A 19650-nucleotide genomic window follows, 5' to 3' on the forward strand; every position below is an offset into this window, starting at 1 on the left:
TTTTTGCAAGTTCAGCCTCCGAAGTTTAGTCGGAATTGGCCTGCTAAGGGGTGGACGTACCCTTCTTATGATTCACAGTCTAGGGGAAGATCTAGACGTGGTAGGGGCAGAGCTCAGGGCTCTTTCAGACCTAGAACAGGAGTTCACCTGCACAGTCTTTGGGTGAGGGCAGGGGCCAGTCCTTTCGTAAACAGGCCCAATGACCTACCTTTTCAGCTGCCAGGGCCTTCTTGTCTGGCAGCGCCTTTGGGAGGAAGGTTGGCACTCTTCAAAGAAAATTGGAGTTTAATTACCCAGGACAGATGGGTATTGGATATCATACACCAAGGTTACAAGTTTTATTTCCATACCTTGCCTCCTTTCAAAGGCATGCCAGACGTTCCTCCTCAGCAAAGAATAGAGGCTCACAAACAAATTTCTCTGCTGCTTCTCATAGGGGCCATACAGCCGGTCCCTCTGCCAGAAGTGGGCCTAGGATTTTATTCTCGCCTGTTCCTAGTACCAAAGAAGGGGAACACGTGGAGACTAATTTTGGATTTATCTATCCTCAACACTTATCTGGACATTCCCAAGTTCAAAATGTTGACGTTACAACAGCTTTTACCTCTGCTGGGCAAAGATCACTGGATGGTGACTCTGGATCTCAAGGAGGCTTACCTTCATGTTCCTATCAGGCTAAGTTGCAGGAAGTATCTGCGTTTTCGAGCTGGGACTTCTCATTATCAGTTCTCTGCATTGCCCTTTGGCTTATCTACTGCCAGAGTGTTCACGAAGGTTCTGGCTCCAGTGATAGCTTTCTTCAGGCTAAAAGGAATACAGATCTATCCTTATTTGGACGATTGCCTGATTCTGGCCCAAGGAAAGGACGAACTTCTTCATCATTTGCAATATGTGATAGCAGTGCTAAGATGCCTGGGGTATTCTGTGAACGAAATAAAGTCCAGTCTAGTACCCTCTCAGGACATGTGGTTTCTGGGTGTGAGACTGAATACAGCATCCCAGATGGCCTTTTGACCCCGGACAAACAAAAGAATCTTTCCCTTTACTTCCATCAATTGTCTCATCAGTCCAGGCTGACTGCAAGGACAGTCCTTCAAGCCTTGGGGTTCATGGCATCTTGTATTCTGGTGCTTCCCAATGCCAAACTGCATATGAGGAAGCTACAATGGTATCTCAAAAATGTATGGACACAGCACTGCCAAGATATGGACACTGTCATTCAGATAATACCTTGCATTGAAAAGGAATTTTTGTGGTGGGCTCAGGAATGTCACCTAAACAAGGGACTCTCTGTGACCCGGCCAAAGCGAGTCAGATTCTAACGACAGATGCCTCAGACAAAGCTTGGGGAGCTCATCTAAATGGAAAGTGGATACAAGACACGTGGCCTGCCAGACTACAACATCTACATATCAACTTGAAAGAGATGTTAGCAGTCCAATTTGCATTAATAGCTTTCAAGGATTTACTTCTTCCAGGGCAGGTGTTGGTTCTAACAGACAACACAACTGTCATGTGGTACATCAACAAGCAAGGGGGAACACATTCTTATCCTCTATGCAGACAAGCAATGATTTTGTGGGAGACTGCTCTCAGTTTACAGCTAAATCTTCAGGCAAGGTTTCTGCTGGGAGCACAGAACTCCTTAGCAGATGTGTTGAGCAGGCGAATTATGGATCCCCACGAGTGGAAATTGGATCCTCATGTATTTCAGAAATTGACAGTGTCATGGGGAACTCCAGACATAGATCTGTTCGCTTCTCCACTAAACTACCAGCTGCCAAAGTTTTGCACAAAAGGTTTCATCCCACAGCTTGGAAAGTGGATGCTCTTTCTTTCAATTGGAGCAATCTTCATGTGTATGCCTTTCCACCTCTGCCTCTCCTCCCAAAGGTACTTCTAAAGGTCAGACAGGACAAGCCAAAGATGATTTTAATAGCTCCAGATTGGCCTCGACAGCACTGGTACCCATTACTGAGAAGTCTGGTACGGAGCCTCCATGGCCTTTGCCTTCGATTCCACACCTGCTGTCTCAGGAGAACAGTCATTTACTCAATGTCAATCTTCACTCTCTTCACCTAACAGCCTGGCATATTCTGTTTTAAACCCTGGAGGGTCTCAGCTTCCACAGCAAGTTTTGAATGTTATTTTGGAGTCCAGAAGGCCTAGTACAAGGAAAGTGTACGCAGATAAATGGAAGAGATTTTTGTTTTGGAGTGCAGCAAAGGAATTTGATGTTTCTAAGCCTAATTTAAGTGTGGCTCTTCAATATCTTGCTGAATTACTGGACAAAGGTTTGTCCTTCTCTTCTATTAAGGTTCATGCTGCAGCAATTTCTGCTCACTATGACTGTGACCCACCTTTGTTTTCTCATCCTTTGTTTAAACAATTCCTTAGAGGGGCAAAGAATATAAGACCCCCACGTAGAGCTCCTACTCCTGCTTGGGATCTCAATTTTGTGTTGGAGAAACTCACTCTACAACCTTTTGAGCCTGCAGCTACTGCCGAGTTGAAATATTTATCATGGAAGACTGCTTTTTTGTTGGCCATTACCTCTGTGAGAAGGGTTTCTGAATTGCAGGCCCTTATGGCAGTTGAGCCTTTCTTAATTTTCCATAAGGATAGGGTATCTTTACGTACTAATCCTTCCTTTATGCCTAAAGTGGTTTCTAGTGTGGCTTTAAACCAAACTATTCATTTGCCTACTTTTTATGCAAACCCCCAAAATAAAGGGGAAAAGATTTTGCACACCTTGGATATACACAGGCAGTTGCGATATTATTTGAGCAGAACTAAAGGGTTCAGGCAGTCTCAGCAGTTATTTGTTTCTTTTGCTTTGGGTTCTCAGGGCAAGCCTGTGTCAAAACAAACTATTTCTAAGTGGATTGGGTTTTGTATTGCTTTCTGTTATTCCCATCATGGTAAGGAGATTCCAGCTGGGATTAGGCCTCATTCCACTAGGGCTACTGCCACTTCTACAGCTTTTTTAAGGGGGGTGGCAACTAAAGATATTTTGGAGGCAGCTACTTGTAGTTCAGTACATACTTTCTCTAAGCATTACCACCTTCCACTTTACTCTAAATCTAGGGCTGGTTTTGCCACTGCAATTTTACAGGGCATTTTGGCAGCTCCTACTGCTTTATAGTTTTGCCATCCTCCCTTACCTCTGCTTTGGGATTCTACCCAAGTGTAAGGACTGCAGCAATGTGAGATGAAGAACATAGTACAGTTTTGTACCTACCATAAATGTAGATGTTCGAAGATCCACATTGCTGCAGTCAATTACCTCCCTCCTTCCCTCTGTAGTTAGAGGTGGTTGTGTGGTTTGGGTTGTAAATATTGTGGATATTGTATATATTGTACATATGTTTAGTGCAAGGGTGGTTGGTTGCTTTTTTGCTGTCTTTTGGTTTTGACCTTTCTGGTTAGGGTCTTCTGACATCTGGGGCAAGAAAAGACTGAGGATATGACGTCGGTCATGCGCATTTGTACCCTGACGTCCTGATGTCAGTCTTAAGCGCCTTGACCGACGTCAGCCTAATACTTTGATATTCGGGCCGACCGAGGACAGCGGACTACCCAAGTGTAAGGACTGCAGCAATGTGGATCTTCGAACATCTACATTTATGGTAGGTACAAAACTGTACTTTTCCTGTGTCTATTTTTCAATACCCCATTATGCCGCTCTACTAGTCCAGCAGATTAGGGGTGATATGCACAGTGATTCTTCAACGATATTCCGAAGTAACGACTAAGTTGTTGGATTGTTTGGTTCACGAAATGTGTCCCGTTATCACTATAAATCTTTTCTGGTATCCCAAATCTGGATATAATTTCTTTAACAAGGACCTTTGCAACCGTAGCTGCATCTGGGTTTTTGGTTGGAAACGCTTCTACCCATTTGGAAAACATGTCTATAATAACTAAACAGTATTTCTTATTCTCACATTTATTCAATTCTATGAAGTCCATACAAATGGTATGGAACGGATATGGTAGTGTTGGAAAACTCCCTCGTTTAGGCTTCAATGCCCCTTGTGCATGATGCTCGTTACAAACATGGCATACTGCACAAAATTTTTTTGTATAGTTTGTAAATCCATAAGTTGTAAACACTCGATTCACTAACTGTACCATCCCCACTGTTGAGACATGGCTCTGCCCATGGCTCAACAATGCTGCATATCTAAATAAATTAGATGGCAAAATTGGTTTCTTTTCCTTGGAGATGTACAGTCCCTTTTCGAGGATTGATCCTAGTTTTATCCACTTCTGTTTCTCAAGATTTGTAGTAAGTGTCTCCATTGTTCTTAACATTTCTAGATCTAAAGTTTGAGGGTTGTAGTTCCTCACTCAAAAGAAATGTTTCTGTGGCTGAAGCTGCCTGCTTTGCAGCTGTATCAGCCCGTGCATTACCTTTTGAAATTCTATCCTGTTTTGTATGGGCTACGCATTTGCAAATAGCTACTTTCTTAGGTAACTGAATTGAGTCTAACAAGTCTAAAATAAGTTGCGCATGATTAATTGGTTTACCAGTAGATGTGATCATTCCTCTATTTTTCCACTGCTGTGCAAAAACATGTACAGTAGAAAAAGCATACTGACTGTCAGTATAAATGTTCACTTTCTTAACTTTTGCTAAGGTACACGCCCTTGTTAGGGCAATCAATTCTGCTGCTTGTGCAGATAAGTTGTGTGGCAAAAATTTTGCTTCTAAAGTTTCAGTATCAGAAACAACTGCATACCCCACTAGGTTCCATCCTGTAGGACCCCTCCTGCATGAGCCATCCACATAGCATGTCACCTCGGCATCATCCAAGGGAACATCCGTGAGGTCTTGTCTAGGTAGCGTGGTTTGCCATCTACAGGGGTTGGAAGCAAAGTCGACGGATTCAAGGTTGTACATCGTTCAATTGTCATATGAGGTTGGCCCAACAGAATGGTCATACAGGAAAGATGTCTAGCTGGAGAAAGATATGCTACTTTTTCTTGCAGTAAAATAATTGCAACTGCATGAGGCACTCTCAATGTGAGGGGGTGGAACAATACTACTGAGGCTGAAGCCTGCACTGCCATTGCAGCTGCAACTACTGCTTGTACACAGTGGGGCAAAGACCGCGGCACTGGATCTAACTGTGATGAATAATAAGCTATGGGGCGTTGTTTGTTCCCATGTTGCTGTGTCAACACTGATGTCATATAACCTTGCTTACAATCTATAGTTTGAATAAACTGCTTGTTATAGTTTGGTAATCCTAAAACTAAGGATGATGCTATCAATTGTTTCAGCTTACAGAAAGCTGCTTCTGCTTCAGGTGTCCATTGTAATAAATCTTGTGCAGCCATCGGCTTTTTAAATATTAAATCGGCCAGTGGAGCAGATTCCAAAGCATAGTTTGGTATCCAACTCCAACAAAAGTTAGTAGTTCCCAGGAAGGACATCATTTCCTTCTTGGTAGTTGGTTTAGGTGCTTGTAAAATCGCTGTTTTTCTGTCTTCATCTAATATTCTACCTTCTTTGGATATTACATATCCTAAGTATTTAACCTGTTTTCTCCAAAGCTGTAACTTGGCTTTGTTTACTTTGTGACCTTGAGTAGCTAAAAATTGTAACAAAGCTATCGTGTCGTCTTTGCATTCTTGCTGGGTGGGGGCTGCCAGCAGAATGTCGTCTACATAAAGTAGAATCTGACTACATTTTGGTGGGATAAATCCCGCCAGGTTGCTTGCCATTTCTTGTGCAAATATCGTTGGACTTTCACAATACCCCTGTGGTAATCTGGTATATGTATACCGCTTTCCCTGAAATGTGAATGCAAACCAATATTGGCTGTCAGGGTGTATCGGTATAGAGAAGAATGCATTACTTATGTCTACCACTGAAAAATATTTCTGTTTTGGCTTTAAATCATTCAGTAAGGTATGTGGATCTGGCACCATTGGTGCTCTAGATATAACTGCATTGTTTACTGCTTGTAGGTCTTGGACCATACGCCATTCCCCATTTGCTTTCTTGACAGGAAATAAGGGTGTGTTACACGGTGAATCAGGGGATTCTATTAAGACTCCTTCCTTGAGTAAGGCTGCTATGATAGGTTTAATTCTCACCTCTTTATCCTTTCTCAAGGGATACTGTCTTTTCTGGGGCCTAAAAGCTGACTTTGGCACTATGGTAACTGGTCCTGCTGTTCGTATTAATCCTACATCTGATTTCCCTGCTGACCAGAGAATGTCTGGTATGTCTCGCAAGGCTTTTTCCTCTTCTTCCAATAAGAGTAATACTCAGCTATCCTCATTAGCCTGTGAGTGCACAGCTGGGTGTGTCTGTGTGATCCAATTCAATTTCTGTTTCTGTACTCCTTGTTCTGAGAGTTCTAATTCTGTCTGTTTTTCCCACCTCGTGACTTTTTCACCTAAGTCTGCCCATTTTAAGGTTTTATTCTTAGTCAAACTAACATGGGGCAGTCGATTAGATTTGTCGAGTGCTAAAAATTCCTGGGGCAATGAACAGCTTGCTACACTGTTCCCTTCTGCATCCCAGTACAAGTTTCGCAATACTAGCCTGTTTGCATGGTTTTGAAACAATTCTTGTTCATAATCTTTATCAGGACCTGGTCTATTACAGTAATATAGAGTACAATGCAACAAATGCTGTTTGTCATTGTCGAGGGAGGGGAACTTGCTGATAGCTACGTTCATTAATTCTTCGGTTATTGCCCCTGGACCAGTCGTAACCAAGTCCTGGCTGTACCAATAATACATTTCACCCTCCGGTCGCACTACAAAAGTGTCCATTTGTCGCTGTGCTTCCATACCCTGCATGGTTGGAACTACTGCTATGCCAAATATCTGCATTAAATCAAGATTCACTGGGCATTTTGCAGAAACTACAATTTTACTTTTCTGAGTCATCCCTGAAACGGGGTCTACTACTGTAATGTCATGGGAAAGTGGCTCCCGATATAGTTGTCCATTAGCTGCTTTCACTAATATATAATCTGGTGATTTTGTATCTTCCGGTAGTTTGGAAGGGTGTATCTGGGTGCGTGAAGCCCCTGAGTCACACAAAAATTTAACTTCCCTCCCCTCCTCCAGAAGCGTCACTTCCGGTTTCGTATCTGCTAAGTAAGGGTCTAAGCTTAAAAGAGCTAGGTCCAAAATTTCATTTTCTTCTACGTCTGTGTATTCATATACATCCTCTTCCCCTGCTATTATTTTTACACTTGCCTTTTCCTGCTTATCTTCACTCAGTGATTCCTGACTATCATATAGTCATTCCTCATCCTCCTTATTTTCTGTAGTCGCCTTTTTGTTTAGCCTGCAATCACTTGCTAAATGTCCTTTTTTTCCGCACTTAAAACACTCACCCTTTTTCTTTCTTTCCTCAAAATCTTCTGATCGTTTGTCAGATTGTTTATTTCCCTGGGTATTTTTCTTACCCTTTTTCCCAGTTTGTACTACAAATACTTCTGACCCATCTTCTGCCGAAAATACTTGGGTTTTCTTTTTCTTTTTACTATTAAAATGTCTTTCTGCATGTCTAGCATATTCAAGTAAGGCTTGTAACCTACTTGTCCGATGATCTATCATATGCTTCATAATGAAGCTACTAATAGGTGCAATGCACCCTTTCAAAAATGCGTTTTTCAATTGTTGTTCATACGGGGAATCATTTGCTTGATTTTCAGGAACTGTCATGCCACTATGATTGTTAAAACATTCTAATAATCTGGCATAGTACCCATCTACTGTCTCTTTTTCCTCCTGTATGCATTGATTGATACAAGTCCAATCAGCGCTAGGCTTCCACTTTTCAGAGATTCGGTCTGTCAGACCTTTTACTCTGACATCCATTTCTGCATCAGTATGTGGGAGTGGTCTAAGTTGTGTGTCACGAGGATTCCAGCTGCCACAAATCATGTGCCAATCTGGACCTACAATTTGTCTAACTACTTTTTCTAATTCCTCTCCATTCAAATGGTAACTTAATCTCATACCTTGTAAATCTTCCAAAAACTTCCTAAAATTCACTTTTGGGTGGGGAATACCTTCTGTGGCTTTCTGGATATCTTCCGATGTCCACGGTCTATAAACTAAAAGAGTTGGATCTTGTCCTGCCTGTCCTGCCTGAGGATTCGGTACTTCTATGAGCGGACATATTTCTTCGTCGCTCATAGCTTGTGATGCTCTATTTAACTCATTTAATTCAATTTCCCTCCTCAAGTCACGTGTTCGAGACCTGATCTCGATGGGATCCCTAACAAACGGTTGCACTTTTACAGGGACAGCTGGGTATAGCGGAGGTGGATCAACACGTCCACTCGCTTCATATTCTGGTAACGGAAGTGGAGGGGGCGAAGGCGGCGCCGTCGCTATTACCAAATTATTATCTTCTTTGTCTAAAAACATCATTTTTGAATTTTTAATTCTTTGCTCCCTGTGATTTGCTTCCTCAAGCCACCTGTGCGCCTGAGGGACTCCTAATTGTCTCTGCTTTTTTAATTCACCTTTCACATCTATTTTTAATTGTTTTACAAGTTTCATAAGTGCGAGTTTATCTAGATTACCCTCGAATTTGTACTTTTTGACCCATTTGGTATAATATTTAACATTATCGGAACGCTGTAATTGCATATACTTCGCGTCTTCAGTTAGGGGCGTGTCCCGGGAACTTTTTGTGCACTGATTTCCCATTGGTGTCTTTGGTAAGCTGTAAGTTGTTATGTAACCCTTTTTATCATGTGGTACCACAAGTCTACACCATTTTTTTTGCAGTTTATCTAGAATAACTGTCTACCTATTATGTTTCCCTGATCTATGACAAAAAACAGTAATACCTTCTTCTGTCTCTAATTTGCATAAGCAATTTACCTGACAAAAAAAGAATAATTCTGTAACTAGTCCCTGATCTCGAAACAAAAATAAGGTAATTCCTCCTTACCTGACCCTCCGTGAGTTGATCCACCGGATCGTTGACTCGTCCTCCAATCCCAGATCAGAAACAGTGGCTGGCCTCTTTCGAACGACAATTCAGTCGGAGGTGTTTCAAAGCAGAAGAGCCAATTTGGCCTCTTCTCCATACGGATGCATGCCACCGGGCCCAATTCTGACCTAGGTCCAGAGCGAGAGATACGTTTCCGGTCCGAAGGACCAATCTGTCAAAGGAAAAATATACTTTAAAAATTATCAAAACACGGTAGGTTCAGGTTAAGGCACTTTAATCTTGCAGCAAGGAGACAAAAACGTGCTAATACAGAGTTTGTCTAACCAGAAACAGGAAATGCATTCATTTTTATAGGTTATCAAATTAATCCTGTCCTACCATGCTGACGTAACAAATTACCACCTTTTGGTCATCTGCTGACCATCTTTCCCATAATTTTCTGCTGATTTAAACAATTTTTATGTGAAACATCCTGAGGAAAACAACATGGCCTTGGTTACTTTCAGTTAGATACTTGTTATGCTACATTCAAGATACTATAGGTAAATCAAACACAATGCTAGCAGTTCATTACTCTAAAAAGTATTTGTCTAACTTATCTCTAACTATTGCAGCTGCAGAGGTTCCCATCCTCTGAACAAAGCTGCCTGTCTAAAATCATTACATTTATTCAATGGTATATTGTCTATTCATATGCTTCTGACCTAGCAGATTAACACCTGTTTTTCAAGTACATTTCCACAAGGCATAAACAGAATATTGCTGTGCTAGCAGTTACTAGGTCAGAGGGCAACTTGCAAGTTTCAGTAAGCATGCTGCAGTTTCAATAAGGATTATTTTCGGCCTCATATGAAACAATTTATAGAAATCACAGTGCATAAGAAATAGAATGAAAAGCATATTAAAAACACTTGATTATTAATTTGTCGTTAAGCAAACACATATTAATACATATTTTTCTAACAGCTATACTAATATAGTCTGTATATATTTAACAACTCACTATCTATACAGAGATAAATAATAGTCTAAAATCTAGTTTTAAGGTAGACTAATTGGAATAGTGAACTTAATTGCTATTTAAGCTTATTGGGATTGGGGACATGTTCGTGATTAACTCTGAAATGTTCCGTTCATGTACATATGTTCTTTGAATTATTTCTCTTTAGTATTAACAAATATACATTAAAAAAAAAAAAAAAAAAAAAAAAGAGGGAAACGTACTGTTGGTTAAGAGAAGTGAAGCTTTCTTCACATTCTTTGTTCCCATAGCAACGGTAAACAATTGCAGTTTCTAAGGACACTGAACCTGCGAAGTACATTTAGCCTCGCAGATAACAAGAAAAAGTAATGTTTAGTTATTAAAATGAAGAGCAACCTAAGCAAGGTAAAATAAATACATAATAGGACTATTTGTAAATATTTTATGATTTATCCTCCTAGGATTACATATTCCTGGAAACACAACTGAAGTGCTTCCAGACTACATGTGCACTTAAATATAGCTGCTTGATTAAAAAGTACTCAGTTTAACATGCTGATTCCACAAGCTGTCTGCACTGTAAAAGTTACATTTTATGTAACTTTAAATTGACAGTCTATAGAGCACATGAAAAGATGCAGATTACATTTTCAACATATCTTTGCAGTTACCTCACACTCTGTACAAACTCACTTGGCAACTGATAGCTATTCATTTAAAATATCAGTTTAAATATTAAATGTGCCCCTGAAATGCTATTGACATTTTGACAAAATATAATCTGAACTGTAAAATGAATGACTTGAAAGAAGTGAAGTAATGCATAGTTCTTGACACTACAGTATCGGTAAAAAATGTATATTCACAAGGAAGTATTGAAATGTTTTAGTCTTCCTGTTAAAATAGCTTCCTGTCAACTTTTTGCGATGATATAAAGTTTGAAGAGCTAGGAAATTACCATTTGTTTTTATAATGATTATTAGACAGATGTTACTCTCTGTTTAATGAATTGTGACACATGTTTATGAGGAAAAGTAGACTCAGTTACTCACATTGGACTACACATTCCTGGAAACTCAACTGAAATGTCCCCATATTACTTGTAAACTTAAATGAAACTGCCTGATTTAATAAGCATAATTTACTATAACAACCTGAATTCAAAAACTATCTGCTCTATATGTGCTACATTATATGTCACTTGCATACGACAGTCTCTAGAGCACACAAAAAAATACATATTTTTGTAACATGCTATATTTGCACTAACCATACATTCTAAACTAACTCAATTAGCAACTGACAGGTTATTTGAAACATCAGTCTAAATATTGCACCCTTGAAATATTGGTGGCGATTTGACAAAACAAAACCTAAACTGAAAAAGAAATGATTTGAAGTGAAGTATTGTACAGATTTCAAAGACAGCTATTGACACTACAATACAAGTAGAAATGTATACAGGCAAGGAAAATTTTAAATGCTTTACACTTTAAAATAGCTTATTAACTATTTGCTTTATCAGAAAATTTAAAGAGCTAGGAAATTATTTCTAATTTGTCTAATGTTTACTAAAGTGATGTTAGTCACTGACTTGTTTAATGGATTGCGAGTCATGTACAAGACAGACTACTGAATGTTACTTCTGTTTACCTAGGTTTGCTGAATTTCTTTTATTAGTACTGATTTAAAACAAGGGAAAGAAAGGGAAGGGAAATCTCTGTTTTTGGTCAAGAGAGGAGAGGTTTAAGAGTATTCTAACTGCCCCAAGAACTCTCTAAGATGCTCTAAACACTATTTGATTAATATTTACCTAAGGTAAGCCTTGATTACCATATGGATACCTTCACATTAATTCTAGACCTAATGTGATTACCCATTCTGGAAGCAGGAGGTGCCCTATGCAGGATGGGAATTGTCAGGGTGATCATAGTTCATTTTTGGTCTCTGCTTTCTAAATCTATATGTGAAAGCACTGCACACTAGAATGTAGGACGCCTCTACTCAGAGTCAGGATACGATTGATAAGCCATGTCTTTTCATAAGCGTAAGTTGAAGTTGGTGAGCTGAAGAGTGGGAAAGTAAAGGAAGACAGTACACCTACAGTAAATTCATATTTCATTGATAATCACGTATTGTCTCTTACAGAGTACTTTTAGTCAAATTATTTAATAATCTCTTTGTTGCTGGCTTATTTAGTGTATGCTCCTTTGTTGCATTTAATTTATCTGAAATGACATATCTGACATGTTTGGGATCTCTTAAGGGTAACTAAATATTGGATATTTTTTAAGTGAGCATAATTGTTTACACTACTAACATTCCATCCTGATATATAAAATACTATAGAATAATATAGAATTTCATATCTCTCAAGAAAATTCTCCATATAATTAACATATGGAGCTCAGTTGATATTGTTGGATAAAGGTATGAGTGATAATCCAATAGAGCTATCTTTATCTATTGGATTAGGAATGACTTTCATCCCATGTTTAATGGGAAGTTCATATTTATTTGTATTTGATACTTTAGAATTAATGTTTTATAGTACTGACCAACATCAGAAAAACTGAACTTGACAAACTTGAGTTTTGTTATAATAGTCACCAAATTTGCCAACAACTCTGCCTTTAGAAGCCATCACTGCCTAGCTCTAAGGGAATTCCAATGGCTTGAGTTCCCACAACTATTAACCTTCCATCAACTAGTCATTGCATTTAACATCCTAAAACATCCTGATAAAATCCCAGGACTAAAACAATTTCTGAACAACTATACAGCAAACCATCCTCTTTGTTCTACCAATAAATCACTTTGCTCCATCTCCACAGCTAATAACACTGCAGGTAAAGCTCTATTCTCACACACTATAGCTAAAAGCTGGAATAACCTCCCCTTATCTGTGACTTCTACTCTAAATATCACACAATTTATAAACTTACTTAAATCATATCTTAGAAGCTCATGGCTGTGTCCATGTACTACATAACTCCAATATCTGTGTTTACATCTTCTCCCACATTTCTCCTATTTTATCGTACCCTTTGAATGCAAGATGTTCTAACTTAAACTCCTTTCCTCTTGGTATGATCTTTATTGTTGGTTTGATCTTTATTGTAAACGAACAACTACTGTAATATTGCTAAGATGTTTTCTGCATTGTTGTATAAAGTACATTTTTTCTTTCATATGTGAAGCTTTTCTCCCCAGGCCTCTGCTGAAAATGGACCTTGTACAGTCAGACCATCCTGGTTAACAAATGTAAAATAAAAACAAATAAATAAAACTAACTCCAAACAATCTGACACTCTCCGTGAAGCCACAAACCCTAACCCGCTAGGGCAGACACACAGTCCCAGGGACTCTCATCTTATGGCCCCCATTGTAAGATAAATCAATGCCCCTCTAAGGCTGAACAAGAACTATTTTGGAGTCGGGATCTACCTACTTACCCATGCACTCAAGTCATTATGCCTTGGGTACCAGTACAATTCCATCATAGTCCATCTAAGTATAAATGGCCTGAGATGTATCTCTGAGACATTATGGAGCTTTCAGACCATGTCTTAGGCTGGTATGAGCTTGGCACTGAGCAGCACATTGCCATCACCAAAGTAATGCCACAATATGACCACAAAATGACGGATTTCAACAACTGGCAGTCTTTCTGGTGTCATTCTAAGGGGAGCCATTATTTGTCAGCTTGGGAAACATGGTCAACAGACCCCATTGTTTTGACAAGAATGGTATGCACTTTCTCCCCTCTAGACTTTCAAATACTAGCTAAGGCTTTGCCCACCCCATAGTGCCTTTTTTAGGCAATGCCAAATTGACAAACCTATCAGCATAGCAAAATCAACTCAACCCCAAGGTGCTGCTGCTTAGTGCCATGAGCCTAAATAAAAAAAACTACACTCCCTCCAAGCCCTCCACACAAACTATAGTATACACATATGTGCAGTTACTGAGACAGGGTTTAAAACTGCAGATGATAATCCAACAATGCAAGGTTTCAATGCCTTCGATACTTTTAGATCAGTAGCTGCAAAGACACAGGCTAAAGGTGGATTGTCTCAATATACAAAGATAACAAGAATACCATTAGAGTGGCCAAACAGGGTGAAGTGCTGGGGTTCCTCCATATGCAGACAAGGACAGACAAAATCTTTACCCTATCCTTGCCAGCTATAGGTCACCATCCATTTTCCAAGAAGCTCACAATGCATACTTGGACCTACTGACGACTCTCACCATCCAAACCTGCTCATGGGAGACTTTAGTTAACCCCCCCAGCCTGGGAATTCTCCATGGCCTCGGTTACAGGTAAGAGATTTTTGAATTTGCATACCAGCACCCTTGGCCAAATAGTGACTACACCCACTGGAGGCTCTAACATACCGAGCTTCATGCTCAAAAATATGGTAGAACACTACACCCCCCCCCCCCCCAATGTCTCATCCTCTCTGGTAAGCTATTATTGTAAAGCCATCTCCTTTGAAACCAGAATCAATTCTGTAATCCCATTAAAACCAATAACTTTTAGGAAATATTCCAGGACAAATTTCCTGCTAAGTAATGGGATGGTCAAAGTTCAGTGTCTCTCCAAACCCTGGAAACACATCAGCCTATGCTGAGTTGCTGACAGAAACTCTCTACAACCATGTCAATACCTGCATAAAGGTTAACCCTAGGAGCTAACTACTGTCATCCCAAATTAAACAGGATATGCAACAAAAGGAAAATTATGGCAAAAATCAGATCAATTCCCATAAAGATAAAATCTCTCTCAAAGTAAAGGCAACTGAGGGCTAATTACATCAAGCAGAACCAACTTTGAGGTTAAGATATTCTCCCAGGTGGAAGATAACCATAAAAACTTGTAAACTGTCAGGAACATCAAGGGCAGCACACAGCAATGTACTGAGCTGGTGGTTAATGTTGCCACATTCACCAAGCCTGGTGATGTACCAAACCTGTTAGCAGAAAAAATTAGTTCCAACTTAACCAGTCTCTCACCCCAAGCACCCTCCAAATAATAGCTTCAAACATAATACTTCAAACTATAGCCAGGGAGCATGTACTTGCTGCACTCACTAAAACCAAAAACACGTCTCAGTGGGCCCCAATAAAATCTCATGATTCCTCCTGAATAGTCCAAAATACAACTTTGCAGGAATCCTGGAGTAGTTATTTAATGTCTTAAAACAGGCTTTGTGACAAGGGAATGGAGGACTGAGACAGTCATACCCCTTCATAAGGTAGGACATTGAACAGATCCTGTGAACTACAGACCCGTTAGTCTGACTAATCTAATCTTATTTGCAAAGCCATGGGAAGAATTATCATGGAAATTATCAACAAGGATATACGAGACCTCCAGACAGTGGACACATCCCACTTTCTTTATCAAAGGAAGGGCATGCTTATTGAATCTGGTGGACTTGTTTGGAAAGGCCACTTAGGCAATGGCTGATGGGGAAACTGTGCATATTGCCTACTTAGATCTGGCTAAGGCATTTAATAAAATACCCCACTTGGGCATTGTCAGCAAACTTGCAGAACTAGGTATAACCCCCTTTACAACACTCTGGATAGTCATCTGGTTCTCTGATAGGATCTGTTGGGTTAGAATCAGTGAGGCCACCTCCACAAGGAGGCTAGTCAGTAGGAATCAAGAGCTCTGTGCTAGGCCCAGTCCTCTTTGGCATCTACTTCTCAGGTATCAAAGCCAGTGTTGAAGGCCTCTGGCTAACCAAATTTGGAGTTGATTGCAATCTGGGAGCACTCATTCACCCCCCCCCCCCAAAAAGATGAAAACACCCTTCAGTAAGGTGTATTGCAGGAAATTGCTTGGTGTCAAAGCCATGGCTTAAAACGCATTATATTATCTTTTGGGAAATATGCCCACCCTGGATAATTGTCATCAATAAAACCCCCTTTAAAGTTGATTCACTAGTCCGGGATCTGGGAATTCCTGTAGATAGTGACCTAGGCCTCGACCAACATGGGTCAAAGGTAGTAAGAAAATCCTTCATTGTTGCTCCGCTTATAAGCATGTGCATGACCTCCAAGTTCAGAGTGGTCATTTTTATCACTGTACTCAGCCCTCATCTGTCCCATCAGTAGAGTATTGTCCATCAACTTGTAAGAGTGGTTCTCCTTAATATGGCAGATGCACTAGCAATACGGTCAATGTTTTTGATGATCATGAAAATATGAAAACTAGGCTTTTTATGGGGATAAAATGACAAATACTCTGATTTGACTGGAAGTAATGTGTGCGATAATTGAAACATTTTACTTTATCATTTAGAAGGTGTTCCTGCTTTTAATGTCTGTAAGTATTTACTACAGAAAATATACATTTTTGTTGTAAAACCGGTCTGACATTACAATACAAATCTAGTAAAAGTTAAGGCCATTTATACATTGTGGTGATGAAAGAAATTGTATTACATCAGATTTGAATTTTTCTGGTGATAACTAGATTGTTGGTTGTATTCATAGTCCTGCCCATCACTGGTGCATAGTGCTATTCCATGAATATCTAAATGTAGTTGGTGGACGTGACTCACACTGACTAAAGAAGCATGGAGGTGTTTTGGTAAATGCACCTTATAGCAAAAGCATAACGTATATAAGGCATACGCATTAAAGGAAGAGTTCCATGAGAACAATGTGCCCTAGATGTTGGAGAATTAGTCTCCATCATGGGGATAAAAATAAAAGGGCCTCTTTTGCCTTCAAAACACATAAAGGACCCCAAACTTGTGCAAGTAATGTATAATGGCATGATGGGTAAGTGGATTTAGGTGGACTTTCAACATATTGGAAATTCTTGTGACATGGCTCAAAATGATGTAAACTGAATTTAATTTGGTGTCATTGAGTGCTTATGCAAACGTGCACAGACTACTGAAGAGATTGTTGGGGAAAATGATTTGCTTGGTGGTGTTCAGTGCTTATGCATACATGGTTAAACTACTGAAGGGATTGATGGGGAAATGGTGTCACTTAAATGCGTGTGCATACATGGTTAAAGTACTAAAGGGATTACTGGAGGCAAGTTTATGGATTGCAAAGTAGATAGAGGCTCAGCAATGCTTTTAAAATCAATGTTTGGACAGCACACATATTGGACTGTAAATGCATAATAGTGCCTAATTAGCACACCCCACTTTATCCAATTTCTCATTTACATTTCTTCATACTTTGCTTACACTAAATCGCAAGCATTGTTTCACCATAATTGCCTGTCCGAAGTATGCCGTAACTGTTATGGATTGTGTTATGACTATAAATATCCCCCTGTATCTTTGAAACTTGCATGCAATAAAAGATAACACTTTCCAGCCAAATGAAAGATTTATATTCTGATCTGCTTGTTTCTTTATTAAGATCCTAATCTTTTTATATAGTGCTATAATTGCCTTGAAATATTTCATTAACCAAGATAGCTAATAATGTAAAATGAAAAAGAACAGAAAATTCAGTGCTGTGTTTTTAAATGAAAACAAACCATCTTTTCAGTCATGGCCATTTTATTTTCATATGCAGTAATAGGTCCTACAAAATAAAAGCATTAATCAGTGGCAAGGTGATGATCCTTGACACCCTATAACTTAGATGAACTCATTGGTTCTCTATCGATAAATCTAACGACTCTGTATAAGTCATGTTTTGAAAAATGCCCGATGGATTACTCATCGTTATATTTTCCGAATGCCAGCCAGCTTACAACATTATTAATGTCATCCTTGACCCTTCTGCTGCCCTTGAATTCAGTGCTTCATCACCCATTAAAGACCTGTCTCTGATAGATGTCTTTTTAAGAAGTGTGTGACACAGTCATCTAAATTATTTGGAGTAAGCCATGAGAAATAATAATTTAGACTGACCTACAAAAGAAGAATGCTGTCCACAATTACTGAACACAAGTATTACAATAAAACCAATATCGGAAGGAACAATAAATTCAGTAAGGTTTAAAAAGAGCACTGTTTTGGGAGAAATAAGTTCTAGCTTCCAAAATCACATTCAAAACTTGTTGTGGAAGTTGAGACCCTCTCTGGTTTAAAACAGAATATGCCATGCTGTTAGGTGAAGAGAGTGAAGTTTGACATTGAGCAAATGACTATCCTCCTGGGACAACAGATGTGGAATCAAAGGCAAAGTCCATGGAGGCTTCCGCACTAGACTTCTCAGTAATGGATACCAGTGCTGTCGAGGCCAATCTGGAGCTATCAAAATCATCCTTGGCTTGTCCTGTCTGACCTTCAGAAGTACCTTTGGGAGGAGAGGCAGAGGTGGAAAGGCATACACATGAAGATTTTCCCAACTGAAAGAAAGAGCATCCACTTTCCAAGCTGTGGGATGAAACCGCTTTGTGCAAAACTTTGGCAGCTGGTGGTTTAGTGGAGAAGCGAACAGATCTATGTCTGGAGTTCCCCAGGACACTGTCAATTTCTGAAATACATGAAGATCCAGTTTCCACTCGTGGGGATCCATGATTTGTCTGCTTAACACATCTGCTAAGGAGTTCTGTGCTCCCTGCAGAAACCTTGCCTGAAGACTTAGTTGTAAACTGAGAGCAGTCTCCCACAAAATTATTGCTTGCCTGCATAGAGATAAGAATGTGTTCCCCCTTGCTTGTTGATGTACCACATGACAGTTGTGTTGTCTGTTAGAATAAACACCTGCCCTGGAAGAAGTAAATCCTTGAAGGCTATTAATGCAAACTGGACTGCTAACATCTCCTTCATGTTGATATGTAGATGTTGTAGTCTGGCAGGCCACTTGTCTTGTATCCACTTTCCATTTAGATGAGCTCCCCAAGCTTTGTCTGAGGCATCTGTCGTTAAAATCTGACTCGCCTCTGGCCGGGTCACAGAGAGTCCCTTGTTTAGGTGACATTCCTGAGCCCACCACAAAAATTCCTTTTGAATGCAAGGTATTATTTGAATGACAGTGTCCAGATCCTGGCAGTGCTGTGTCCATACATTTTTGAGATACCATTGTAGCTTCCTCATATGCAGTTTGGCATTGGGAAGCACCAGAATACAAGATGCCATGAACTCTAAGGCTTGAAGGACTGTCCTTGCAGTCAGCCCGGACTGATGAGATAGTTGATGGAAGTAAAGGGATAGACTCTTTTGTTTGTCCGGGGTTAAAAAGGCCATTTGGGATGCTGTATTCAGTCTCACACCCAGAAAGCACATGTCCTGAGAGGGTACTAGACTGGACTTTATTTCGTTTACAGAATACCCCAGGCATCTTAGCACTGCTATCACATATTCCAAATGACGAAGAAGCTCTTCCCTTCCTTGAGCCAGAATCAGGCAGTCGTCCAAATAAGGATAGATCTGTATTCCTTTTAGCCTGAAGAAAGCAATCACTGGAGCCAGAACTTTCGTGAACACTCTGGGCGCAGTAGATAAGCCAAAGGGCAATGCAGAGAACTGATAGTGAGAAGTCCCAGCTCGAAAACGCAGATATTTCCTGCAACTTAGTCTGATAGGAACATGAAGGTAAGCTTCCTTGAGATCCAAAGTCACCATCCAATGATCTTTGCCCAGCAGAGGTAAAAGCTGCTGCAACGTCAACATTTTGAACTTGGGAATGTCCAGATAAGTGTTGAGGATAGACAAATCCAAAATTGGTCTCCACGTGTTCCTCTTTGGTACTAGGAACAGGCGAGAATAAAATCCTAGGCCCCTTTCTG

The sequence above is a fragment of the Protopterus annectens genome, chromosome 15.part0 (genome assembly GCF_019279795.1).
Source record: "Protopterus annectens isolate FY-2018-M chromosome 15.part0, PAN1.0, whole genome shotgun sequence".
Lineage (NCBI taxonomy): Eukaryota > Metazoa > Chordata > Ceratodontiformes > Protopteridae > Protopterus > Protopterus annectens.